We start from the raw sequence: 23,703 nt of genomic DNA, 5'->3' as shown, positions 1-23,703 counted from the left end.
CAGCCGAACCCTCGTTGTAGTAATGGTCCCCGGCAGTCGAGCCCTCGTCGACAATTTTTTCCCCGGCAGCCGAGCCCTCGTCGTAGTAATGGTGCCCGGCAGCCGAGCCCTCGTCGTAATAACGGTCCCCGGCAGCCGAGCCCTCGTCGTAGTAATGGTCCCCGGCAGCCGAGCCCTCGTCGTAGTAATGGTCCCCGGCAGCCGAGCCCTCGTCGTAGTAATGGTCCCCGGCAGTCGAGCCCTCGTCGACAGTTTTTTCCCCGGCAGCCGAGCCCTCGTCGTAGTAACGGTCCCCGGCAGCCGAGACCTCGTCGACAATTGTTTCCCCGGCAGCCGAGCCCTCGTCGTAGTAATGGTCCCCGGCAGCTGAGCCCTCGTCGTAGTAGCGGTCCCCGGCAGACGAGCCCTCGTCGTAGTAATGGTCCCCGGCAGTCGAGCCCTCGTCGTAGTAATGGTCCCCGGCAGCTGAGCCCTCGTCGTAGTAACGGTCCCCGGCAGCCGAGCCCTCGTCGTAGTAGCGGTCCCCGGCAGCCGAGCCCTCGTCGTAGTAATGGTCCCCGGCAGCCGAGCCCTCGTCGTAGTAACGGTCCCCGGCAGCCGAGCCCTCGTTGACAATTGTTTCCCCGGCAGCCGAGCCCTCGTCGTAGTAACGGTTCCCGGCAGCCGAGACCTCGTCTTAGTAACGGTCCCCGGCAGACGAGCCCTCGTCGTAGTAATGGTCCCCGGCAGTCGAGCCCTTGTCGACAATTTTTTCCCCGGCAGCCGAACCCTCGTTGTAGTAATGGTCCCCGGCAGTCGAGCCCTCGTCGACAATTTTTTCCCCGGCAGCCGAGCCCTCGTCGTAGTAATGGTGCCCGGCAGCCGAGCCCTCGTCGTAATAACGGTCCCCGGCAGCCGAGCCCTCGTCGTAGTAATGGTCCCCGGCAGCCGAGCCCTCGTCGTAGTAATGGTCCCCGGCAGCCGAGCCCTCGTCGTAGTAATGGTCCCCGGCAGTCGAGCCCTCGTCGACAGTTTTTTCCCCGGCAGCCGAGCCCTCGTCGTAGTAACGGTCCCCGGCAGCCGAGACCTCGTCGACAATTGTTTCCCCGGCAGCCGAGCCCTCGTCGTAGTAATGGTCCCCGGCAGCTGAGCCCTCGTCGTAGTAATGGTCCCCGGCAGCCGAGCCCTCGTCATAGTAATGGTCCCTGGTAGCAAAGCCCTCGTCGTAGTAATGGTCCCCGGCAGCCGAGCCCTCGTCATAGTAATGGTCCCCGGCAGTCGAGCCCGCGTCGACAATTTTTTCCCCGGCAGCCGAGCCCTCGTCGTAGTAATGGTCCCCGGCAGCCGAGCCCTCGTGGTAATAACGGTCCCCGGCAGCCGAGCCCTCATCGTAGTAACTGTCCCCGGCAGCCGAGCCCTCGTCGTAGTAACGGTCCCCGGCAGCCGAGCCCTCGTCGTAGTAATGGTCCCCGGCAGCCGAGCCCTCGTGGTAATAACGGTCCCCGGCAGCCGAGCCCTCATCGTAGTAACTGTCCCCGGCAGCCGAGCCCTCGTCGTAGTAACGGTCCCCGGCAGCCGAGCCCTCGTCGTAGTAATGGTCCCCGGCAGCCGAGCCCTCGTCGACAATTTTTTCCCCGGCAGCCGAGCCCTCGTCGTAGTAATGGTGCCCGGCAGCCGAGCCCTCGTCGTAATAACGGTCCCCGGCAGCCGAGCCCTCGTCGTAGTAATGGTCCCCGGCAGCCGAGCCCTCGTCGTAGTAATGGTCCCCGGCAGCCGAGCCCTCGTCGTAGTAATGGTCCCCGGCAGTCGAGCCCTCGTCGACAGTTTTTTCCCCGGCAGCCGAGCCCTCGTCGTAGTAACGGTCCCCGGCAGCCGAGACCTCGTCGACAATTGTTTCCCCGGCAGCCGAGCCCTCGTCGTAGTAATGGTCCCCGGCAGCTGAGCCCTCGTCGTAGTAGCGGTCCCCGGCAGACGAGCCCTCGTCGTAGTAATGGTCCCCGGCAGTCGAGCCCTCGTCGTAGTAATGGTCCCCGGCAGCTGAGCCCTCGTCGTAGTAACGGTCCCCGGCAGCCGAGCCCTCGTCGTAGTAGCGGTCCCCGGCAGCCGAGCCCTCGTCGTAGTAATGGTCCCCGGCAGCCGAGCCCTCGTCGTAGTAACGGTCCCCGGCAGCCGAGCCCTCGTTGACAATTGTTTCCCCGGCAGCCGAGCCCTCGTCGTAGTAACGGTTCCCGGCAGCCGAGCCCTCGTCGTAGTAACGGTCCCCGGCAGACGAGCCCTCGTCGTAGTAATGGTCCCCGGCAGTCGAGCCCTTGTCGACAATTTTTTCCCCGGCAGCCGAACCCTCGTTGTAGTAATGGTCCCCGGCAGTCGAGCCCTCGTCGACAATTTTTTCCCCGGCAGCCGAGCCCTCGTCGTAGTAATGGTGCCCGGCAGCCGAGCCCTCGTCGTAATAACGGTCCCCGGCAGCCGAGCCCTCGTCGTAGTAATGGTCCCCGGCAGCCGAGCCCTCGTCGTAGTAATGGTCCCCGGCAGCCGAGCCCTCGTCGTAGTAATGGTCCCCGGCAGTCGAGCCCTCGTCGACAGTTTTTTCCCCGGCAGCCGAGCCCTCGTCGTAGTAACGGTCCCCGGCAGCCGAGCCCTCGTCGTAGTAATGGTCCCCGGCAGCCGAGCCCTCGTCGTAGTAATGGTCCCCGGCAGCCGAGCCCTCGTCGTAGTAATGGTCCCCGGCAGCCGAGCCCTCGTCGACAATTGTTTCCCCGGCAGCCGAGCCCTCGTCGTAGTAACGGTCCCCGGCAGCCGAGCCCTCGTCGTAGTAACGGTCCCCGGCAGACGAGCCCTCGTCGTAGTAATGGTCCCCGGCAGTCGAGCCCTTGTCGACAATTTTTTCCCCGGCAGCCGAACCCTCGTTGTAGTAATGGTCCCCGGCAGTCGAGCCCTCGTCGACAATTTTTTCCCCGGCAGCCGAGCCCTCGTCGTAGTAATGGTGCCCGGCAGCCGAGCCCTCGTCGTAATAACGGTCCCCGGCAGCCGAGCCCTCGTCGTAGTAATGGTCCCCGGCAGCCGAGCCCTCGTCGTAGTAATGGTCCCTGGCAGCCGAGCCCTCGTCGTAGTAATGGTCCCCGGCAGTCGAGCCCTCGTCGACAGTTTTTTCCCCGGCAGCCGAGCCCTCGTCGTAGTAACGGTCCCCGGCAGCCGAGACCTCGTCGACAATTGTTTCCCCGGCAGCCGAGCCCTCGTCGTAGTAATGGTCCCCGGCAGCTGAGCCCTCGTCGTAGTAGCGGTCCCCGGCAGACGAGCCCTCGTCGTAGTAATGGTCCCCGGCAGTCGAGCCCTCGTCGTAGTAATGGTCCCCGGCAGCTGAGCCCTCGTCGTAGTAACGGTCCCCGGCAGCCGAGCCCTCGTCGTAGTAGCGGTCCCCGGCAGCCGAGCCCTCGTCGTAGTAATGGTCCCCGGCAGCCGAGCCCTCGTCGTAGTAACGGTCCCCGGCAGCCGAGCCCTCGTTGACAATTGTTTCCCCGGCAGCCGAGCCCTCGTCGTAGTAACGGTTCCCGGCAGCCGAGACCTCGTCTTAGTAACGGTCCCCGGCAGACGAGCCCTCGTCGTAGTAATGGTCCCCGGCAGTCGAGCCCTTGTCGACAATTTTTTCCCCGGCAGCCGAACCCTCGTTGTAGTAATGGTCCCCGGCAGCCGAGCCCTCGTCGACAATTTTTTCCCCGGCAGCCGAGCCCTCGTCGTAGTAATGGTGCCCGGCAGCCGAGCCCTCGTCGTAATAACGGTCCCCGGCAGCCGAGCCCTCGTCGTAGTAATGGTCCCCGGCAGCCGAGCCCTCGTCGTAGTAATGGTCCCCGGCAGCCGAGCCCTCGTCGTAGTAATGGTCCCCGGCAGTCGAGCCCTCGTCGACAGTTTTTTCCCCGGCAGCCGAGCCCTCGTCGTAGTAACGGTCCCCGGCAGCCGAGACCTCGTCGACAATTGTTTCCCCGGCAGCCGAGCCCTCGTCGTAGTAATGGTCCCCGGCAGCTGAGCCCTCGTCGTAGTAATGGTCCCCGGCAGCCGAGCCCTCGTCATAGTAATGGTCCCTGGTAGCAAAGCCCTCGTCGTAGTAATGGTCCCCGGCAGCCGAGCCCTCGTCATAGTAATGGTCCCCGGCAGTCGAGCCCGCGTCGACAATTTTTTCCCCGGCAGCCGAGCCCTCGTCGTAGTAATGGTCCCCGGCAGCCGAGCCCTCGTGGTAATAACGGTCCCCGGCAGCCGAGCCCTCATCGTAGTAACTGTCCCCGGCAGCCGAGCCCTCGTCGTAGTAACGGTCCCCGGCAGCCGAGCCCTCGTCGTAGTAACGGTCCCCGGCAGCCGAGCCCTCGTCGTAGTAATGGTCCCCGGCAGTCGAGCCCTCGTCGACAATTTTTTCCCCGGCAGCCGAGCCCTCGTCGTAGTAATGGTGCCCGGCAGCCGAGCCCTCGTCGTAATAACGGTCCCCGGCAGCCGAGCCCTCGTCGTAGTAATGGTCCCCGGCAGCCGAGCCCTCGTCGTAGTAATGGTCCCCGGCAGCCGAGCCCTCGTCGTAGTAATGGTCCCCGGCAGTCGAGCCCTCGTCGACAGTTTTTTCCCCGGCAGCCGAGCCCTCGTCGTAGTAACGGTCCCCGGCAGCCGAGCCCTCGTCGTAGTAATGGTCCCCGGCAGCCGAGCCCTCGTCGTAGTAATGGTCCCCGGCAGCCGAGCCCTCGTCGTAGTAATGGTCCCCGGCAGCCGAGCCCTCGTCGACAATTGTTTCCCCGGCAGCCGAGCCCTCGTCGTAGTAACGGTCCCCGGCAGCCGAGCCCTCGTCGTAGTAACGGTCCCCGGCAGCCGAGCCCTCGTCGTAGTAGTGGTCCCCGGCAGCCGAGCCCTCGTCGTAGTAATGGTCCCCGGCAGCCGAGCCCTCGTCGTAGTAACGGTCCCCGGCAGCCGAGCCCTCGTTGACAATTGTTTCCCCGGCAGCCGAGCCCTCGTCGTAGTAACGGTTCCCGGCAGCCGAGCCCTCGTCGTAGTAACGGTCCCCGGCAGCCGAGCCCTCGTTGACAATTGTTTCCCCGGCAGCCGAGCCCTCGTCGTAGTAACGGTTCCCGGCAGCCGAGCCCTCGTCGTAGTAACGGTCCCCGGCAGACGAGCCCTCGTCGTAGTAATGGTCCCCGGCAGTCGAGCCCTTGTCGACAATTTTTTCCCCGGCAGCCGAACCCTCGTTGTAGTAATGGTCCCCGGCAGTCGAGCCCTCGTCGACAATTTTTTCCCCGGCAGCCGAGCCCTCGTCGTAGTAATGGTGCCCGGCAGCCGAGCCCTCGTCGTAATAACGGTCCCCGGCAGCCGAGCCCTCGTCGTAGTAATGGTCCCCGGCAGCCGAGCCCTCGTCGTAGTAATGGTCCCCGGCAGCCGAGCCCTCGTCGTAGTAATGGTCCCCGGCAGTCGAGCCCTCGTCGACAGTTTTTTCCCCGGCAGCCGAGCCCTCGTCGTAGTAACGGTCCCCGGCAGCCGAGACCTCGTCGACAATGGTTTCCCCGGCAGCCGAGCCCTCGTCGTAGTAATGGTCCCCGGCAGCTGAGCCCTCGTCGTAGTAGCGGTCCCCGGCAGACGAGCCCTCGTCGTAGTAATGGTCCCCGGCAGTCGAGCCCTCGTCGTAGTAATGGTCCCCGGCAGCTGAGCCCTCGTCGTAGTAACGGTCCCCGGCAGCCGAGCCCTCGTCGTAGTAGCGGTCCCCGGCAGCCGAGCCCTCGTCGTAGTAATGGTCCCCGGCAGCCGAGCCCTCGTCGTAGTAACGGTCCCCGGCAGACGAGCCCTCGTTGACAATTGTTTCCCCGGCAGCCGAGCCCTCGTCGTAGTAACGGTTCCCGGCAGCCGAGACCTCGTCTTAGTAACGGTCCCCGGCAGACGAGCCCTCGTCGTAGTAATGGTCCCCGGCAGTCGAGCCCTTGTCGACAATTTTTTCCCCGGCAGCCGAACCCTCGTTGTAGTAATGGTCCCCGGCAGTCGAGCCCTCGTCGACAATTTTTTCCCCGGCAGCCGAGCCCTCGTCGTAGTAATGGTGCCCGGCAGCCGAGCCCTCGTCGTAATAACGGTCCCCGGCAGCCGAGCCCTCGTCGTAGTAATGGTCCCCGGCAGCCGAGCCCTCGTCGTAGTAATGGTCCCCGGCAGCCGAGCCCTCGTCGTAGTAATGGTCCCCGGCAGTCGAGCCCTCGTCGACAGTTTTTTCCCCGGCAGCCGAGCCCTCGTCGTAGTAACGGTCCCCGGCAGCCGAGACCTCGTCGACAATTGTTTCCCCCGGCAGCCGAGCCCTCGTCGTAGTAATGGTCCCCGGCAGCTGAGCCCTCGTCGTAGTAATGGTCCCCCGGCAGCCGAGCCCTCGTCATAGTAATGGTCCCTGGTAGCAAAGCCCTCGTCGTAGTAATGGTCCCCGGCAGCCGAGCCCTCGTCATAGTAATGGTCCCCGGCAGTCGAGCCCCGCGTCGACAATTTTTTCCCCGGCAGCCGAGCCCTCGTCGTAGTAATGGTCCCCGGCAGCCGAGCCCTCGTGGTAATAACGGTCCCCGGCAGCCGAGCCCTCATCGTAGTAACTGTCCCCGGCAGCCGAGCCCTCGTCGTAGTAACGGTCCCCGGCAGCCGAGCCCTCGTCGTAGTAACGGTCCCCGGCAGCCGAGCCCTCGTCGTAGTAATGGTCCCCGGCAGTCGAGCCCTCGTCGACAATTTTTTCCCCGGCAGCCGAGCCCTCGTCGTAGTAATGGTGCCCGGCAGCCGAGCCCTCGTCGTAATAACGGTCCCCGGCAGCCGAGCCCTCGTCGTAGTAATGGTCCCCGGCAGCCGAGCCCTCGTCGTAGTAATGGTCCCCGGCAGCCGAGCCCTCGTCGTAGTAATGGTCCCCGGCAGTCGAGCCCTCGTCGACAGTTTTTTCCCCGGCAGCCGAGCCCTCGTCGTAGTAATGGTCCCCGGCAGCTGAGCCCTCGTCGTAGTAGCGGTCCCCGGCAGACGAGCCCTCGTCGTAGTAATGGTCCCCGGCAGTCGAGCCCTCGTCGTAGTAATGGTCCCCGGCAGCTGAGCCCTCGTCGTAGTAACGGTCCCCGGCAGCCGAGCCCTCGTCGTAGTAGCGGTCCCCGGCAGCCGAGCCCTCGTCGTAGTAATGGTCCCCGGCAGCCGAGCCCTCGTCGTAGTAACGGTCCCCGGCAGCCGAGCCCTCGTTGACAATTGTTTCCCCGGCAGCCGAGCCCTCGTCGTAGTAACGGTTCCCGGCAGCCGAGCCCTCGTCGTAGTAACGGTCCCCGGCAGACGAGCCCTCGTCGTAGTAATGGTCCCCGGCAGTCGAGCCCTTGTCGACAATTTTTTCCCCGGCAGCCGAACCCTCGTTGTAGTAATGGTCCCCGGCAGTCGAGCCCTCGTCGACAATTTTTTCCCCGGCAGCCGAGCCCTCGTCGTAGTAATGGTGCCCGGCAGCCGAGCCCTCGTCGTAATAACGGTCCCCGGCAGCCGAGCCCTCGTCGTAGTAATGGTCCCCGGCAGCCGAGCCCTCGTCGTAGTAATGGTCCCCGGCAGCCGAGCCCTCGTCGTAGTAATGGTCCCCGGCAGTCGAGCCCTCGTCGACAGTTTTTTCCCCGGCAGCCGAGCCCTCGTCGTAGTAACGGTCCCCGGCAGCCGAGACCTCGTCGACAATTGTTTCCCCGGCAGCCGAGCCCTCGTCGTAGTAATGGTCCCCGGCAGCTGAGCCCTCGTCGTAGTAATGGTCCCCGGCAGCCGAGCCCTCGTCATAGTAATGGTCCCTGGTAGCAAAGCCCTCGTCGTAGTAATGGTCCCCGGCAGCCGAGCCCTCGTCATAGTAATGGTCCCCGGCAGTCGAGCCCGCGTCGACAATTTTTTCCCCGGCAGCCGAGCCCTCGTCGTAGTAATGGTCCCCGGCAGCCGAGCCCTCGTGGTAATAACGGTCCCCGGCAGCCGAGCCCTCATCGTAGTAACTGTCCCCGGCAGCCGAGCCCTCGTCGTAGTAACGGTCCCCGGCAGCCGAGCCCTCGTCGTAGTAACGGTCCCCGGCAGCCGAGCCCTCGTCGTAGTAATGGTCCCCGGCAGCCGAGCCCTCGTCGTAGTAATGGTCCCCGGCAGCCGAGCCCTCATCGACAATTGTTTCCCCGGCAGCCGAGCCCTCGTCGTAGTAACGGTCCCCGGCAGCTGAGCCCTCGTCGTAGTAACGGTCCCCGGCAGCCGAGCCCTCGTCGTAGTAACGGTCCCCGGCAGCCGAGCCCTCGTCGTAGTAACGGTCCGCGGCAGACGAGCCCTCGTCGTAGTAATGGTCCCCGGCAGCCGAGCCCTCGTCGTAGTAACGGTCCCCGGCAGCCGAGCCCTCGTCGACAATTGTTTCCCCGGCAGCCGAGCCCTCGTCGTAGTAACGGTTCCCGGCAGCCGAGCCCTCGTCGTAGTAACGGTCTCCGGCAGACGAGCCCTCGTCGTAGTAATGGTCCCCGGCAGTCGAGCCCTCGTCGACAATTTTTTCCCCTGCAGCCGAGCCCTCGTTGTAGTAATGGTCCCCGGCAGTCGAGCCCTCGTCGACAATTTTTTCCCCGGCAGCCGAGCCCTCGTCGTAGTAATGGTGCCCGACAGCCGAGCCCTCGTCGTAGTAATGGTCCCCGGCAGCCGAGCCCTCGTCGACAATTGTTTCCACGGCAGCCGAGCCCTCGTCGTAGTAATGCTCCCCGGCAGCCGAGCCCTCGTCGTAGTAACGGTCCCCGGCAGACGAGCCCTCGTCGTAGTAATGGTCCCCGGCAGACGAGCCCTCGTCGTAGTAATGGTCCCCGGCAGCCGAGCCCTCGTCGTAGTAACGGTCCCCGGCAGCTGAGCCCTCGTCGTAGTAATGGTCCCCGGCAGCCGAGCCCTCGTCGTAATAACGGTCCCCGGCAGCCGAGCCCTCGTCGTAGTAACGGTCCCCGGCAGTCGAGCCCTCGTCGTAGTAACGGTCCCCGGCAGCCGAGCCCTCGTCATAGTAATGGTCCCCGGCAGCCGAGCCCTCGTCGTAGTAATGGTCCCCGGCAGCCGAGCCCTCGTCGACAATTGTTTCCCCGGCAGCCGAGCCCTCGTCGTAGTAACGGTCCCCGGCAGCCGAGCCCTCGTCGTAGTAATGGTCCCCGGCAGTCGAGCCCTCGTCGACAATTTTTTCCCCGGCAGCCGAGCCCTCGTCGTAGTAATGGTGCCCGGCAGCCGAGCCCTCGTCGTAATAACGGTCCCCGGCAGCCGAGCCCTCGTCGTAGTAATGGTCCCCGGCAGCCGAGCCCTCGTCGTAGTAATGGTCCCCGGCAGTCGAGCCCTCGTCGACAGTTTTTTCCCCGGCAGCCGAGCCCTCGTCGTAGTAACGGTCCCCGGCAGCCAAGACCTCGTCGACAATTGTTTCCCCCGGCAGCCGAGCCCTCGTCGTAGTAATGGTCCCCGGCAGCTGAGCCCTCGTCGTAGTAGCGGTCCCCGGCAGACGAGCCCTCGTCGTAGTAATGGTCCCCGGCAGTCGAGCCCTCGTCGTAGTAATGGTCCCCGGCAGCTGAGCCCTCGTCGTAGTAACGGTCCCCGGCAGCCGAGCCCTCGTCGTAGTAGCGGTCCCCGGCAGCCGAGCCCTCGTCGTAGTAATGGTCCCCGGCAGCCGAGCCCTCGTCGTAGTAACGGTCCCCGGCAGCCGAGCCCTCGTTGACAATTGTTTCCCTGGCAGCCGAGCCCTCGTCGTAGTAACGGTTCCCGGCAGCCGAGCCCTCGTCGTAGTAACGGTCCCCGGCAGACGAGCCCTCGTCGTAGTAATGGTCCCCGGCAGTCGAGCCCTTGTCGACAATTTTTTCCCCGGCAGCCGAACCCTCGTTGTAGTAATGGTCCCCGGCAGTCGAGCCCTCGTCGACAATTTTTTCCCCGGCAGCCGAGCCCTCGTCGTAGTAATGGTGCCCGGCAGCCGAGCCCTCGTCGTAATAACGGTCCCCGGCAGCCGAGCCCTCGTCGTAGTAATGGTCCCCGGCAGCCGAGCCCTCGTCGTAGTAATGGTCCCCGGCAGCCGAGCCCTCGTCGTAGTAATGGTCCCCGGCAGTCGAGCCCTCGTCGACAGTTTTTTCCCCGGCAGCCGAGCCCTCGTCGTAGTAACGGTCCCCGGCAGCCGAGACCTCGTCGACAATTGTTTCCCCGGCAGCCGAGCCCTCGTCGTAGTAATGGTCCCCGGCAGCTGAGCCCTCGTCGTAGTAATGGTCCCCGGCAGCCGAGCCCTCGTCATAGTAATGGTCCCTGGTAGCAAAGCCCTCGTCGTAGTAATGGTCCCCGGCAGCCGAGCCCTCGTCATAGTAATGGTCCCCGGCAGTCGAGCCCCGCGTCGACAATTTTTTCCCCGGCAGCCGAGCCCTCGTCGTAGTAATGGTCCCCGGCAGCCGAGCCCTCGTGGTAATAACGGTCCCCGGCAGCCGAGCCCTCATCGTAGTAACTGTCCCCGGCAGCCGAGCCCTCGTCGTAGTAACGGTCCCCGGCAGCCGAGCCCTCGTCGTAGTAACGGTCCCCGGCAGCCGAGCCCTCGTCGTAGTAATGGTCCCCGGCAGCCGAGCCCTCGTCGTAGTAATGGTCCCCGGCAGCCGAGCCCTCATCGACAATTGTTTCCCCGGCAGCCGAGCCCTCGTCGTAGTAACGGTCCCCGGCAGCTGAGCCCTCGTCGTAGTAACGGTCCCCGGCAGCCGAGCCCTCGTCGTAGTAACGGTCCCCGGCAGCCGAGCCCTCGTCGTAGTAACGGTCCGCGGCAGACGAGCCCTCGTCGTAGTAATGGTCCCCGGCAGCCGAGCCCTCGTCGTAGTAACGGTCCCCGGCAGCCGAGCCCTCGTCGACAATTGTTTCCCCGGCAGCCGAGCCCTCGTCGTAGTAACGGTTCCCGGCAGCCGAGCCCTCGTCGTAGTAACGGTCTCCGGCAGACGAGCCCTCGTCGTAGTAATGGTCCCCGGCAGTCGAGCCCTCGTCGACAATTTTTTCCCCTGCAGCCGAGCCCTCGTTGTAGTAATGGTCCCCGGCAGTCGAGCCCTCGTCGACAATTTTTTCCCCGGCAGCCGAGCCCTCGTCGTAGTAATGGTGCCCGACAGCCGAGCCCTCGTCGTAGTAATGGTCCCCGGCAGCCGAGCCCTCGTCGACAATTGTTTCCACGGCAGCCGAGCCCTCGTCGTAGTAATTGTCCCCGGCAGCCGAGCCCTCGTCGTAGTAACGGTCCCCGGCAGACGAGCCCTCGTCGTAGTAATGGTCCCCGGCAGACGAGCCCTCGTCGTAGTAATGGTCCCCGGCAGCCGAGCCCTCGTCGTAGTAACGGTCCCCGGCAGCTGAGCCCTCGTCGTAGTAATGGTCCCCGGCAGCCGAGCCCTCGTCGTAATAACGGTCCCCGGCAGCCGAGCCCTCGTCGTAGTAACGGTCCCCGGCAGTCGAGCCCTCGTCGTAGTAACGGTCCCCGGCAGCCGAGCCCTCGTCATAGTAATGGTCCCCGGCAGCCGAGCCCTCGTCGTAGTAATGGTCCCCGGCAGCCGAGCCCTCGTCGACAATTGTTTCCCCGGCAGCCGAGCCCTCGTCGTAGTAACGGTCCCCGGCAGACGAGCCCTCGTCGTAGTAATGGTCCCCGGCAGCCGAGCCCTCGTCGTAGTAATGGTCCCCGGCAGTCGAGCCCTCGTCGACAATTTTTTCCCCGGCAGCCGAGCCCTCGTCGTAGTAATGGTCCCTGGCAGCCGAGCCCTCGTCGTAGTAACGGTCCCCGGCAGACGAGCCCTCGTCGTAGTAATGGTCCCCGGCAGCCGAGCCCTCGTCGTAGTAACGGTCCCCGGCAGCCAAGCCCTCGTCGTAGTAATGGTCCCCGGTAGCCGAGCCCTCGTCGTAGTAACGGTCCCCGGCAGCCGAGCCCTCGTCGTAGTAACGGTCCCCGGCAGCCGAGCCCTCGTCGTAGTAATGATCCCCGGCAGCCGAGCCCTCGTCGACAATTTTTTCCCCGGCAGCCGAGCCCTCGCTGTAGTAATGGTCCCCGGCAGCCGAGCCCTCGTCGACAATTGTTTCCCCGGCAGCCGAGCCCTCGTCGTAGTAATGATCCCCGGCAGCCGAGCCCTCGTCGACAATTTTTTCCCCGGCAGCCGAGCCCTCGTTGTAGTAATGGTCCCCGGCAGCCGAGCCCTCGTCGACAATTGTTTCCCCGGCAGCCGAGCCCTCGTCGTAGTAATGGTCCCAGGCAGCCGAGCCCTCGTCGTAGTAACGGTCCCCGGCAGACGAGCCCTCGTCGTAGTAATGGTCCCCGGCAGCCGAGCCCTCGTCGTAGTAATGGTCCCCGGCAGCAGAGCCCTCGTCGTAGTAACGGTCCCCAGCAGCCGAGCCCTCGTCGTAGTAATGGTCCCCGGCAGCCGAGCCCTCGTCGACAATTGTTTCCCCGGCAGCCAAGCCCTCGTCGTAGTAATGGTCCCTGGTAGCTGAGCCCTCGTCGTAGTAATGGTCCACGGCAGCCGAGCTCTCGTCGTAGTAATGGTCCCTGGCAGCCGAGCCCTCGTCGTAGTAACGGTTCCCGGCAGACGAGCCCTCGTCGTAGTAATGGTCCCCGGCAGCCGAGCCCTCGTCGTAGTAACGGTCCCCGGCAGCCAAGCCCTCGTCGTAGTAATGGTCCCCGGCAGCCGAACCCTCGTCGTAGTAACGGTCCCCGGCAGCCGAGCCCTCGTCGTAGTAACGGTCCCCGGCAGCCGAGCCCTCGTCGTAGTAATGATCCCCGGCAGCCGAGCCCTCGTCGACAATTGTTTCCCATGCAGCCGAGCCCTCGTCGTAGTAATGATCCCCGGCAGCCGAGCCCTCGTCGACAATTTTTTCCCCGGCAGCCGAGCCCTCGTTGTAGTAATGGTCCCCGGCAGCCGAGCGCTTGTCGACAATTGTTTCCCCGGCAGCCGAGCCCTCGTCGTAGTAATGATCCCCGGCAGCCGAGCACTCGTCGACAATTTTTTCCCCGGCAGCCGAGCCCTCGTTGTAGTAATGGTTCCCGGCAGCCGAGCCCTCGTCGACAATTGTTTCCCCGGCAGCCGAGCCCTCGTCGTAGTAATGGTCCCCGGCAGCCGAGCCCTCGTCGTAGTAACGGTCCCCGGCAGACGAGCCCTCGTCGTAGTAATGGTCCCCGGCAGCCGAGCCCTCGTCGTAGTAATGGTCCCCGGCAGCCGAGCCCTCGTCGTAGTAACGGTCCCCGGCAGCCGAGCCCTCGTCGTAGTAACGGTCCCCAGCAGCCGAGCCCTCGTCGTAGTAATGGTCCCCGGCAGCCGAGCCCTCGTCGACAATTGTTTCCCCGGCAGCCAAGCCCTCGTCGTAGTAATGGTCCCTGGTAGCTGAGCCCTCGTCGTAGTAATGGTCCACGGCAGCCGAGCCCTCGTCGTAGTAATGGTCCCCGGCAGCCGAGCCCTCGTCGTAGTAACGGTCCCCGGCAGCCGAGCCCTCGTCGTAGTAATGGTCCCCGGCAGCCGAGCCCTCGTCGTAGTAATGGTCCCCGGCAGCCGAGCCCTCGTCGTAGTAATGGTCCCCGGCAGCCGAGCCCTCGTCGTAGTAACGGTCCCTGGTAGCTGAGCCCTCGTCGTAGTAATGGTCCCCGGCAGCCGAGCCCTCGTTGTAGTAATGGTCCCCGGCAGCCGAGCCCTCGTCGACAATTGTTTCCCCGGCAGCCGAGCCCTCGTCGTAGTAATGGTCCCCGGCAGCCGAGCCCTCGTCGTAGTAATGGTCCCCGGCAGCCGAGTCCTCATCGACAATTTTTTCCCCGGCAGCCGAGCCCTCGTCGTAGTAATGGTCCCCGGCAGCGGAGCCCTCATCGTAGTAACGGTCACCGGCAGCCGAGCCATCGTCGTAGTAATGGTCCCCGGCAGCCAAGCCCTCGTCGTAGTAATGGTCCCCGGCAGCCGAGCCCTCGTCGACAATTGTTTCCCCGGCAGCCGAGCCCTCGTCGTAGTAATGGTCCCCGGCAGCCGAGCCCTCGTCGTAGTAACGGTCCCCGGCAGCCGAGCCCTCGTCGTAGTAATGGTCCCCGGCAGCCGAGCCCTCGTCGTAGTAACGGTCCCCGGCAGCCGAGCCCTCGTCGTAGTAATGGTTCCCGGCAGCCGAGCCCTCGTTGTAGTAACGGTCCCCGGCAGCCGAGCCCTCGTCGTAGTAATGGTCCCCGGCAGCCGAGCCCTCGTCGTAGTAATGGTCCCCGGCAGCCGAGCCCTCGTCGTAGTAACGGTCCCCGGCAGCCGAGCCCTCGTCGTAGTAATGGTCCCCGGCAGCCGAGCCCTCGTCGTAATAACGGTCCCCGGCAGCCGAGCCCTCGTCGTAGTAACGGTCCCCGGCAGCCGAGCCCTCGTCGTAGTAATGATCCCCGGCAGCCGAGCCCTCGTCGACAATTGTTTCCCCGGCAGCCGAGCCCTCGTCGTAGTAATGATCCCCGGCAGCCGAGCCCTCGTCGACAATTTTTTCCCCGGCAGCCGAGCCCTCGCTGTAGTAATGGTCCCCGGCAGCCGAGCCCTCGTCGACAATTGTTTCCCCGGCAGCCGAGCCCTCGTCGTAGTAATGATCCCCGGCAGCCGAGCCCTCGTCGACAATTTTTTCCCCGGCAGCCGAGCCCTCGTTGTAGTAATGGTCCCCGGCAGCCGAGCCCTCGTCGACAATTGTTTCCCCGGCAGCCGAGCCCTCGTCGTAGTAATGGTCCCAGGCAGCCGAGCCCTCGTCGTAGTAACGGTCCCCGGCAGACGAGCCCTCGTCGTAGTAATGGTCCCCGGCAGCCGAGCCCTCGTCGTAGTAATGGTCCCCGGCAGCAGAGCCCTCGTCGTAGTAACGGTCCCCAGCAGCCGAGCCCTCGTCGTAGTAATGGTCCCCGGCAGCCGAGCCCTCGTCGACAATTGTTTCCCCGGCAGCCAAGCCCTCGTCGTAGTAATGGTCCCTGGTAGCTGAGCCCTCGTCGTAGTAATGGTCCACGGCAGCCGAGCTCTCGTCGTAGTAATGGTCCCTGGCAGCCGAGCCCTCGTCGTAGTAACGGTTCCCGGCAGACGAGCCCTCGTCGTAGTAATGGTCCCCGGCAGCCGAGCCCTCGTCGTAGTAACGGTCCCCGGCAGCCAAGCCCTCGTCGTAGTAATGGTCCCCGGCAGCCGAACCCTCGTCGTAGTAACGGTCCCCGGCAGCCGAGCCCTCGTCGTAGTAACGGTCCCCGGCAGCCGAGCCCTCGTCGTAGTAATGATCCCCGGCAGCCGAGCCCTCGTCGACAATTGTTTCCCATGCAGCCGAGCCCTCGTCGTAGTAATGATCCCCGGCAGCCGAGCCCTCGTCGACAATTTTTTCCCCGGCAGCCGAGCCCTCGTTGTAGTAATGGTCCCCGGCAGCCGAGCGCTTGTCGACAATTGTTTCCCCGGCAGCCGAGCCCTCGTCGTAGTAATGATCCCCGGCAGCCGAGCACTCGTCGACAATTTTTTCCCCGGCAGCCGAGCCCTCGTTGTAGTAATGGTCCCCGGCAGCCGAGCCCTCGTCGACAATTGTTTCCCCGGCAGCCGAGCCCTCGTCGTAGTAATGGTCCCCGGCAGCCGAGCCCTCGTCGTAGTAACGGTCCCCGGCAGACGAGCCCTCGTCGTAGTAATGGTCCCCGGCAGCCGAGCCCTCGTCGTAGTAATGGTCCCCGGCAGCCGAGCCCTCGTCGTAGTAACGGTCCCCGGCAGCCGAGCCCTCGTCGTAGTAACGGTCCCCAGCAGCCGAGCCCTCATCGTAGTAATGGTCCCCGGCAGCCGAGCCCTCGTCGACAATTGTTTCCCCGGCAGCCAAGCCCTCGTCGTAGTAATGGTCCCTGGTAGCTGAGCCCTCGTCGTAGTAATGGTCCACGGCAGCCGAGCCCTCGTCGTAGTAATGGTCCCCGGCAGCCGAGCCCTCGTCGTAGTAACGGTCCCCGGCAGCCGAGCCCTCGTCGTAGTAATGGTCCCCGGCAGCCGAGCCCTCGTCGTAGTAATGGTCCCCGGCAGCCGAGCCCTCGTCGTAGTAACGGTCCCTGGTAGCTGAGCCCTCGTCGTAGTAATGGTCCCCGGCAGCCGAGCCCTCGTTGTAGTAATGGTCCCCGGCAGCCGAGCCCTCGTCGACAATTGTTTCCCCGGCAGCCGAGCCCTCGTCGTAGTAATGGTCCCCGGCAGCCGAGCCCTCGTCGTAGTAATGGTCCCCGGCAGCCGAGTCCTCATCGACAATTTTTTCCCCGGCAGCCGAGCCCTCGTCGTAGTAATGGTCCCCGGCAGCGGAGCCCTCATCGTAGTAACGGTCACCGGCAGCCGAGCCATCGTCGTAGTAATGGTCCCCGGCAGCCGAGCCCTCGTCGTAGTAATGGTCCCCGGCAGCCGAGCCCTCGTCGACAATTGTTTCCCCGGCAGCCGAGCCCTCGTCGTAGTAATGGTCCCCGGCAGCCGAGCCCTCGTCGTAGTAACGGTCCCCGGCAGCCGAGCCCTCGTCGTAGTAATGGTTCCCGGCAGCCGAGCCCTCGTTGTAGTAACGGTCCCCGGCAGCCGAGCCCTCGTCGTAGTAATGGTCCCCGGCAGCCGAGCCCTCGTCGTAGTAATGGTCCCCGGCAGCCGAGCCCTCGTCGTAGTAACGGTCCCCGGCAGCCGAGCCCTCGTCGTAGTAATGGTGCCCGGCAGCCGAGCCCTCGTCGTAATAACGGTCCCCGGCAGCCGAGCCCTCGTCGTAGTAACGGTCCCCGGCAGCCGAGCCCTCGTCGTAGTAACGGTCCCCGGCAGCCGAGCCCTCGTCGTAGTAATGGTCCCCGGCAGCCGAGCCCTCGTCGTAGTAATGGTCCCCGGCAGCCGAGCCCTCGTCGACAATTGTTTCCCCGGCAGCCGAGCCCTCGTCGTAGTAACGGTCCCCGGCAGCCGAGCCCTCGTCGTAGTAACGGTCCCCGGCAGCCGAGCCCTCGTCGTAGTAACGGTCCCCGGCAGCCGAGCCCTCGTCGTAGTAATGGTCCCCGGCAGCCGAGCCCTCGTCGACAATTGTTTCCACGGCAGCCGAGCCCTCGTCGTAGTAATGGTCCCCGGCAGCCGAGCCCTCGTCGTAGTAACGGTCCCCGGCAGACGAGCCCTCGTCGTAGTAATGGTCCCCGGCAGACGAGCCCTCGTTGTAGTAATGGTCCCCGGCAGTCGAGCCCTCGTCGACAATTTTTTCCCCGGCAGCCGAGCCCTCGTCGTAGTAATGGTCCCCGGCAGCCGAGCCCTCGTCGTAGTAACGGTCCCCGGCAGCTGAGCCCTCGTCGTAGTAATGGTCCCCGGCAGCCGAGCCCTCGTCGTAATAACGGTCCCCGGCAGCCGAGCCCTCGTCGTAGTAACGGTCCCCGGCAGTCGAGCCCTCGTCGTAGTAACGGTCCCCGGCAGCCGAGCCCTCGTCATAGTAATGGTCCCCGGCAGCCGAGCCCTCGTCGTAGTAATGGTCCCCGGCAGCCGAGCCCTCGTCGACAATTGTTTCCCCGGCAGCCGAGCCCTCGTCGTAGTAACGGTCCCCGGCAGACGAGCCCTCGTCGTAGTAATGGTCCCCGGCAGCCGAGCCCTCGTCGTAGTAATGGTCCCCGGCAGTCGAGCCCTCGTCGACAATTTTTTCCCCGGCAGCCGAGCCCTCGTCGTAGTAATGGTCCCTGGCAGCCGAGCCCTCGTCGTAGTAACGGTCCCCGGCAGCCAAGCCCTCGTCGTAGTAATGGTCCCCGGCAGCCGAGCCCTCGTCGTAGTAACGGTCCCCGGCAGCCGAGCCCTCGTCGTAGTAAAGGTCCCCGGCAGCCGAGCCCTCGTCGTAGTAATGGTCCCCGGCAGCCGAGCCCTCGTCGTAGTAATGATCCCCGGCAGCCGAGCCCTCGTCGACAATTGTTTCCCCGGCAGCCGAGCCCTCGTCGTAGTAATGATCCCCGGCAGCCGAGCCCTCGTCGACAATTGTTTCCCCGGCAGCCGAGCCCTCGTTGTAGTAATGGTCCCCGGCAGCCGAGCCCTCGTCGACAATTGTTTCCCCGGCAGCCGAGCCCTCGTCGTAGTAATGGTCCCCGGCAGCCGAGCCCTCGTCGTAGTAACGGTCCCCGGCAGCCGAGCCCTCGTCGTAGTAACGGTCCCCGGCAGCCGAGCCCTCGTCGTAGTAATGGTCCCCGGCAGCCGAGCCCTCGTCGACAATTGTTTCCACGGCAGCCGAGCCCTCGTCGTAGTAATGGTCCCCGGCAGCCGAGCCCTCGTCGTAGTAACGGTCCCCGGCAGACGAGCCCTCGTCGTAGTAATGGTCCCCGGCAGACGAGCCCTCGTTGTAGTAATGGTCCCCGGCAGTCGAGCCCTCGTCGACAATTTTTTCCCCGGCAGCCGAGCCCTCGTCGTAGTAATGGTCCCCGGCAGCCGAGCCCTCGTCGTAGTAATGGTCCCCGGCAGCCGAGCCCTCGTCCACAATTGTTTCCCCGGCAGCCGAGCCCTCGTCGTAGTAATGGTCCCCGGCAGCCGAGCCCTCGTCGTAGTAACGGTCCCCGGCAGACGAGCCCTCGTCGTATTAATGGTCCCCGGCAGACGAGCCCTCGTCGTAGTAATGGTCCCCGGCAGCCGAGCCCTCGTCGTAGTAACGGTCCCCGGCAGCTGAGCCCTCGTCGTAGTAATGGTCCCCGGCAGCCGAGCCCTCGTCGTAATAACGGTCCCCGGCAGCCGAGCCCTCGTCGTAGTAACGGTCCCCGGCAGTCGAGCCCTCGTCGTAGTAACGGTCCCCGGCAGCCGAGCCCTCGTCATAGTAATGGTCCCCGGCAGCCGAGCCCTCGTCGTAGTAATGGTCCCCGGCAGCCGAGCCCTCGTCGACAATTGTTTCCCCGGCAGCCGAGCCCTCGTCGCAGTAACGGTCCCCGGCAGACGAGCCCTCGTCGTAGTAATGGTCCCCGGCAGCCGAGCCCTCGTCGTAGTAATGGTCCCCGGCAGTCGAGCCCTCGTCGACAATTTTTTCCCCGGCAGCCGAGCCCTCGTCGTAGTAATGGTCCCTGGCAGCCGAGCCCTCGTCGTAGTAACGGTCCCCGGCAGACGAGCCCTCGTCGTAGTAATGGTCCCCGGCAGCCGAGCCCTCGTCGTAGTAACGGTCCCCGGCAGCCAAGACCTCGTCGTAGTAATGGTCCCCGGCAGCCGAGCCCTCGTCGTAGTAACGGTCCCCGGCAGCCGAGCCCTCGTCGTAGTAATGATCCCCGGCAGCCGAGCCCTCGTCGTAGTAATGGTCCCCGGCAGCCGAGCCCTCGTCGTAGTAATGATCCCCGGCAGCCGAGCCCTCGTCGACAATTGTTTCCCCGGCAGCCGAGCCCTCGTCGTAGTAATGATCCCCGGCAGCCGAGCCCTCGTCGACAATTGTTTCCCCGGCAGCCGAGCCCTCGTTGTAGTAATGGTCCCCGGCAGCCGAGCCCTCGTCGACAATTGTTTCCCCGGCAGCCGAGCCCTCGTCGTAGTAATGGTCCCCGGCAGCCGAGCCCTCGTCGTAGTAACGGTCCCCGGCAGACGAGCCCTCGTCGTAGTAATGGTCCCCGGCAGCCGAGCCCTCGTCGTAGTAATGGTCCCCGGCAGCCGAGCCCTCGTCGTAGTAACGGTCCCCGGCAGCCGAGCCCTCGTCGTAGTAACGGTCCCCAGCAGCCGAGCCCTCGTCGTAGTAATGGTCCCCGGCAGCCGAGCCCTCGTCGACAATTGTTTCCCCGGCAGCCAAGCCCTCGTCGTAGTAATGGTCCCTGGTAGCTGAGCCCTCGTCGTAGTAATGGTCCACGGCAGCCGAGCCCTCGTCGTAGTAACGGTCCCCCGGCAGCCGAGCCCTCGTCGTAGTAACGGTCCCCGGCAGCCGAGCCCTCGTCGTAGTAACGGTCCCCCGGCAGCCGAGCCCTCGTCGTAGTAATGGTCCCCGGCAGCCGAGCCCTCGTCGACAATTGTTTCCACGGCAGCCGAGCCCTCGTCGTAGTAATGGTCCCCGGCAGCCGAGCCCTCGTCGTAGTAACGGTCCCCGGCAGACGAGCCCTCGTCGTAGTAATGGTCCCCGGCAGACGAGCCCTCGTTGTAGTAATGGTCCCCGGCAGTCGAGCCCTCGTCGACAATTTTTTCCCCGGCAGCCGAGCCCTCGTCGTAGTAATGGTCCCCGGCAGCCGAGCCCTCGTCGTAGTAACGGTCCCCGGCAGCTGAGCCCTCGTCGTAGTAATGGTCCCCGGCAGCCGAGCCCTCGTCGTAATAACGGTCCCCGGCAGCCGAGCCCTCGTCGTAGTAACGGTCCCCGGCAGTCGAGCCCCTCGTCGTAGTAACGGTCCCCGGCAGCCGAGCCCTCGTCATAGTAATGGTCCCCGGCAGCCGAGCCCTCGTCGTAGTAATGGTCCCCGGCAGCCGAGCCCTCGTCGACAATTGTTTCCCCGGCAGCCGAGCCCTCGTCGTAGTAACGGTCCCCGGCAGACGAGCCCTCGTCGTAGTAATGGTCCCCGGCAGCCGAGCCCTCGTCGTAGTAATGGTCCCCGGCAGTCGAGCCCTCGTCGACAATTTTTTCCCCGGCAGCCGAGCCCTCGTCGTAGTAATGGTCCCTGGCAGCCGAGCCCTCGTCGTAGTAACGGTCCCCGGCAGCCGAGCCCTCGTCGTAGTAATGGTCCCCGGCAGTCGAGCCCTCGTCGACAATTTTTTCCCCCGGCAGCCGAGCCCTCGTCGTAGTAACGGTCCCCGGCAGCCGAGCCCTCGTCGTAGTAACGGTCCCCGGCAGCCGAGCCCTCGTCGACAATTTTTTCCCCCGGCAGCCGAGCCCTCATCGTAGTAATGGTCCCCAGCAGCCGAGCCCTCATCGACAATTTTTTCCCCGGCAGCCGAGCCCTCGTCGTAGTAATGGTACCCGGTAGCCGAGCCGTCGTCGTAGTAATGCTCCCCGGCAGCCGAGCCCTCGTCGTAGTAATGGTCCCCGGCAGCCGAGCCCTCGTCGTAGTAATGGTCCCCGGCAGCCGAGCCCTCGTCGTAGTAATGGTCCCCGGCAGCCGAGCCCTCGTCGACAATTGTTTCCCCGGCAGCCGAGCCCTCGTTGTAGTAACGGTCCCCGGCAGCCGAGCCCTCGTCGTAGTAATGGTCCCCGGCAGCCGAGCCCTCGTCGTAGTAATGGTCCCCGGCAGCCGAGCCCTCGTCGTAGTAACGGTCCCCGGCAGCCGAGCCCTCGTCGTACTAATGGTCCCCGGCAGCCGAGCCCTCGTCGTAATAACGGTCCCCGGCAGCCGAGCCCTCGTCGTAGTAACGGTCCCCGGCAGCCGAGCCCTCGTCGTAGTAACGGTCCCCGGCAGCCGAGCCCTCGTCGTAGTAATGGTCCCCGGCAGCCGAGCCCTCGTCGTAGTAATGGTCCCCGGCAGCCGAGCCCTCGTCGACAATTGTTTTCCCGGCAGCCGAGCCCTCGTCGTAGTAACGGTCCCCGGCAGCCGAGCCCTCGTCGTAGTAACGGTCCCCGGCAGCCGAGCCCTCGTCGTAGTAACGGTCCCCGGCAGCCGAGCCCTCGTCGTAGTAATAGTCCCCGGCAGCCGAGCCCTCGTCGACAATTGTTTCCACGGCAGCCGAGCCCTCGTCGTAGTAATGGTCCCCGGCAGCCGAGCCCTCGTCGTAGTAATGGTCCCCGGCAGTCGAGCCCTCGTCGACAGTTTTTTCCCCGGCAGCCGAGCCCTCGTCGGAGTAATGGTCCCTGGCAGCCGAGCCCTCATCGTAGTAATGGTCCCCAGCAGCCGAGCCCTCGTCGACAATTGTTTCCCCGGCAGCCGAGCCCTCGTCGCAGTAATGGTCCCCGGCAGCCGAGCCCTCGTCGTAGTAATGGTCCCCGGCAGCCGAGCCCTCGTCGACAATTGTTTCCCCGGCAGCCGAGCCCTCGTCGTAGTAATGGTCCCCGGCAGCCGAGCCCTCGTCGTAGTAACGGTCCCCGGCAGACGAGCCCTCGTCGTAGTAACGGTCCCCGGCAGCCGAGCCCTCGTCGTAGTAACGGTCCCCGGCAGCCGAGCCCTCGTCGTAGTAGCGGTCCCCGGCAGCCGAGCCCTCGTCGTAGTAATGGTCCCCGGCAGCCGAGCCCTCGTCGTAGTAACGGTCCCCGGCAGCCGAGCCCTCGTCGACAATTGTTTCCCCGGCAGCCGAGCCCTCGTCGTAGTAACGGTTCCCGGCAGCCGAGCCCTCGTCGTAGTAACGGTCCCCGGCAGACGAGCCCTCGTCGTAGTAATGGTCCCCGGCAGTCGAGCCCTTGTCGACAATTTTTTCCCCGGCAGCCGAACCCTCGTTGTAGTAATGGTCCCCGGCAGTCGAGCCCTCGTCGACAATTTTTTCCCCGGCAGCCGAGCCCTCGTCGTAGTAATGGTGCCCGGCAGCCGAGCCCTCGTCGTAGTAATGGTCCCCGGCAGCCGAGCCCTCGTCGTAGTAACGGTCCCCGGCAGCCGAGCCCTCGTCGTAGTAATGGTCCCCGGCAGCCGAGCCCTCGTCGTAGTAACGGTCCCTGGCAGCCGAGCCCTCGTCGTAGTAATGGTTCCCGGCAGCCGAGCCCTCGTTGTAGTAACGGTCCCCGGCAGCCGAGCCCTCGTCGTAGTAATGGTCCCCGGCAGCCGAGCCCTCGTCGTAGTAATGGTCCACGGCAGCCGAGCCCTCGTCGTAGTAACGGTCCCCGGCAGCCGAGCCCTCGTCGTAGTAATGGTCCCCGGCAGCCGAGCCCTCGTCGTAATAACGGTCCCCGGCAGCCGAGCCCTCGTCGTAGTAACGGTCCCCGGCAGCCGAGCCCCTCGTCGTAGTAACGGTCCCCGGCAGCCGAGCCCTCGTCGTAGTAATGGTCCCCGGCAGCCGAGCCCTCGTCGTAGTAATGGTCCCCGGCAGCCGAGCCCTCGTCGACAATTGTTTTCCCGGCAGCCGAGCCCTCGTCGTAGTAACGGTCCCCGGCAGCCGAGCCCTCGTCGTAGTAACGGTCCCCGGCAGCCGAGCCCTCGTCGTAGTAATAGTCCCCGGCAGCCGAGCCCTCGTCGACAATTGTTTCCACGGCAGCCGAGCCCTCGTCGTAGTAATGGTCCCCGGCAGCCGAGCCCTCGTCGTAGTAACGGTCCCCGGCAGACGAGCCCTCGTCGTAGTAACGGTCCCCGGCAGCCGAGCCCTCGTCGTAGTAATGGTCCCCGGCAGCCGAGCCCTCGTCGTAGTAATGGTCCCCGGCAGTCGAGCCCTCGTCGACAGTTTTTTCCCCTGCAGCCGAGCCCTCGTCGGAGTAATGGTCCCTGGCAGCCGAGCCCTCATCGTAGTAATGGTCCCCAGCAGCCGAGCCCTCGTCGACAATTGTTTCCCCGGCAGCCGAGCCCTCGTCGCAGTAATGGTCCCCGGCAGCCGAGCCCTCGTCGTAGTAACGGTCCCCGGCAGACGAGCCCTCGTCGTAGTAATGGTCCCCGGCAGCCGAGCCCTCGTCGTAATAACGGTCCCCGGCAGCCGAGCCCTCGTCGTAGTAACGGTCCCCGGCAGACGAGCCCTCGTCGTAATAATGGTCCCCGGCAGCCGAGCCCTCGTCGTAGTAACGGTCCCCGGCAGCCGAGCCCTCGTCGTAGTAATGGTCCCCGGCAGCCGAGCCCTCGTCGTAGTAACGGTCCCCGGCAGCCGAGCCCTCGTCGTAGTAATGGTCCCCGGCAGCCGAGCCCTCGTCGTAGTAACGTTCCCCGGCAGACGAGCCCTCGTCGTAGTAATGGTCCCCGGCAGCCGAGCCCTCGTCGTAGTAATGGTCCCCGGCAGCCGAGCCCTCGTCGTAGTAATGGTCCCC

This window comes from Harpia harpyja, chromosome 8 (genome assembly GCF_026419915.1).
Source record: "Harpia harpyja isolate bHarHar1 chromosome 8, bHarHar1 primary haplotype, whole genome shotgun sequence".
Classification (NCBI taxonomy): domain Eukaryota; kingdom Metazoa; phylum Chordata; class Aves; order Accipitriformes; family Accipitridae; genus Harpia; species Harpia harpyja.
Note: the sequence above shows the minus strand (reverse complement) of the source record.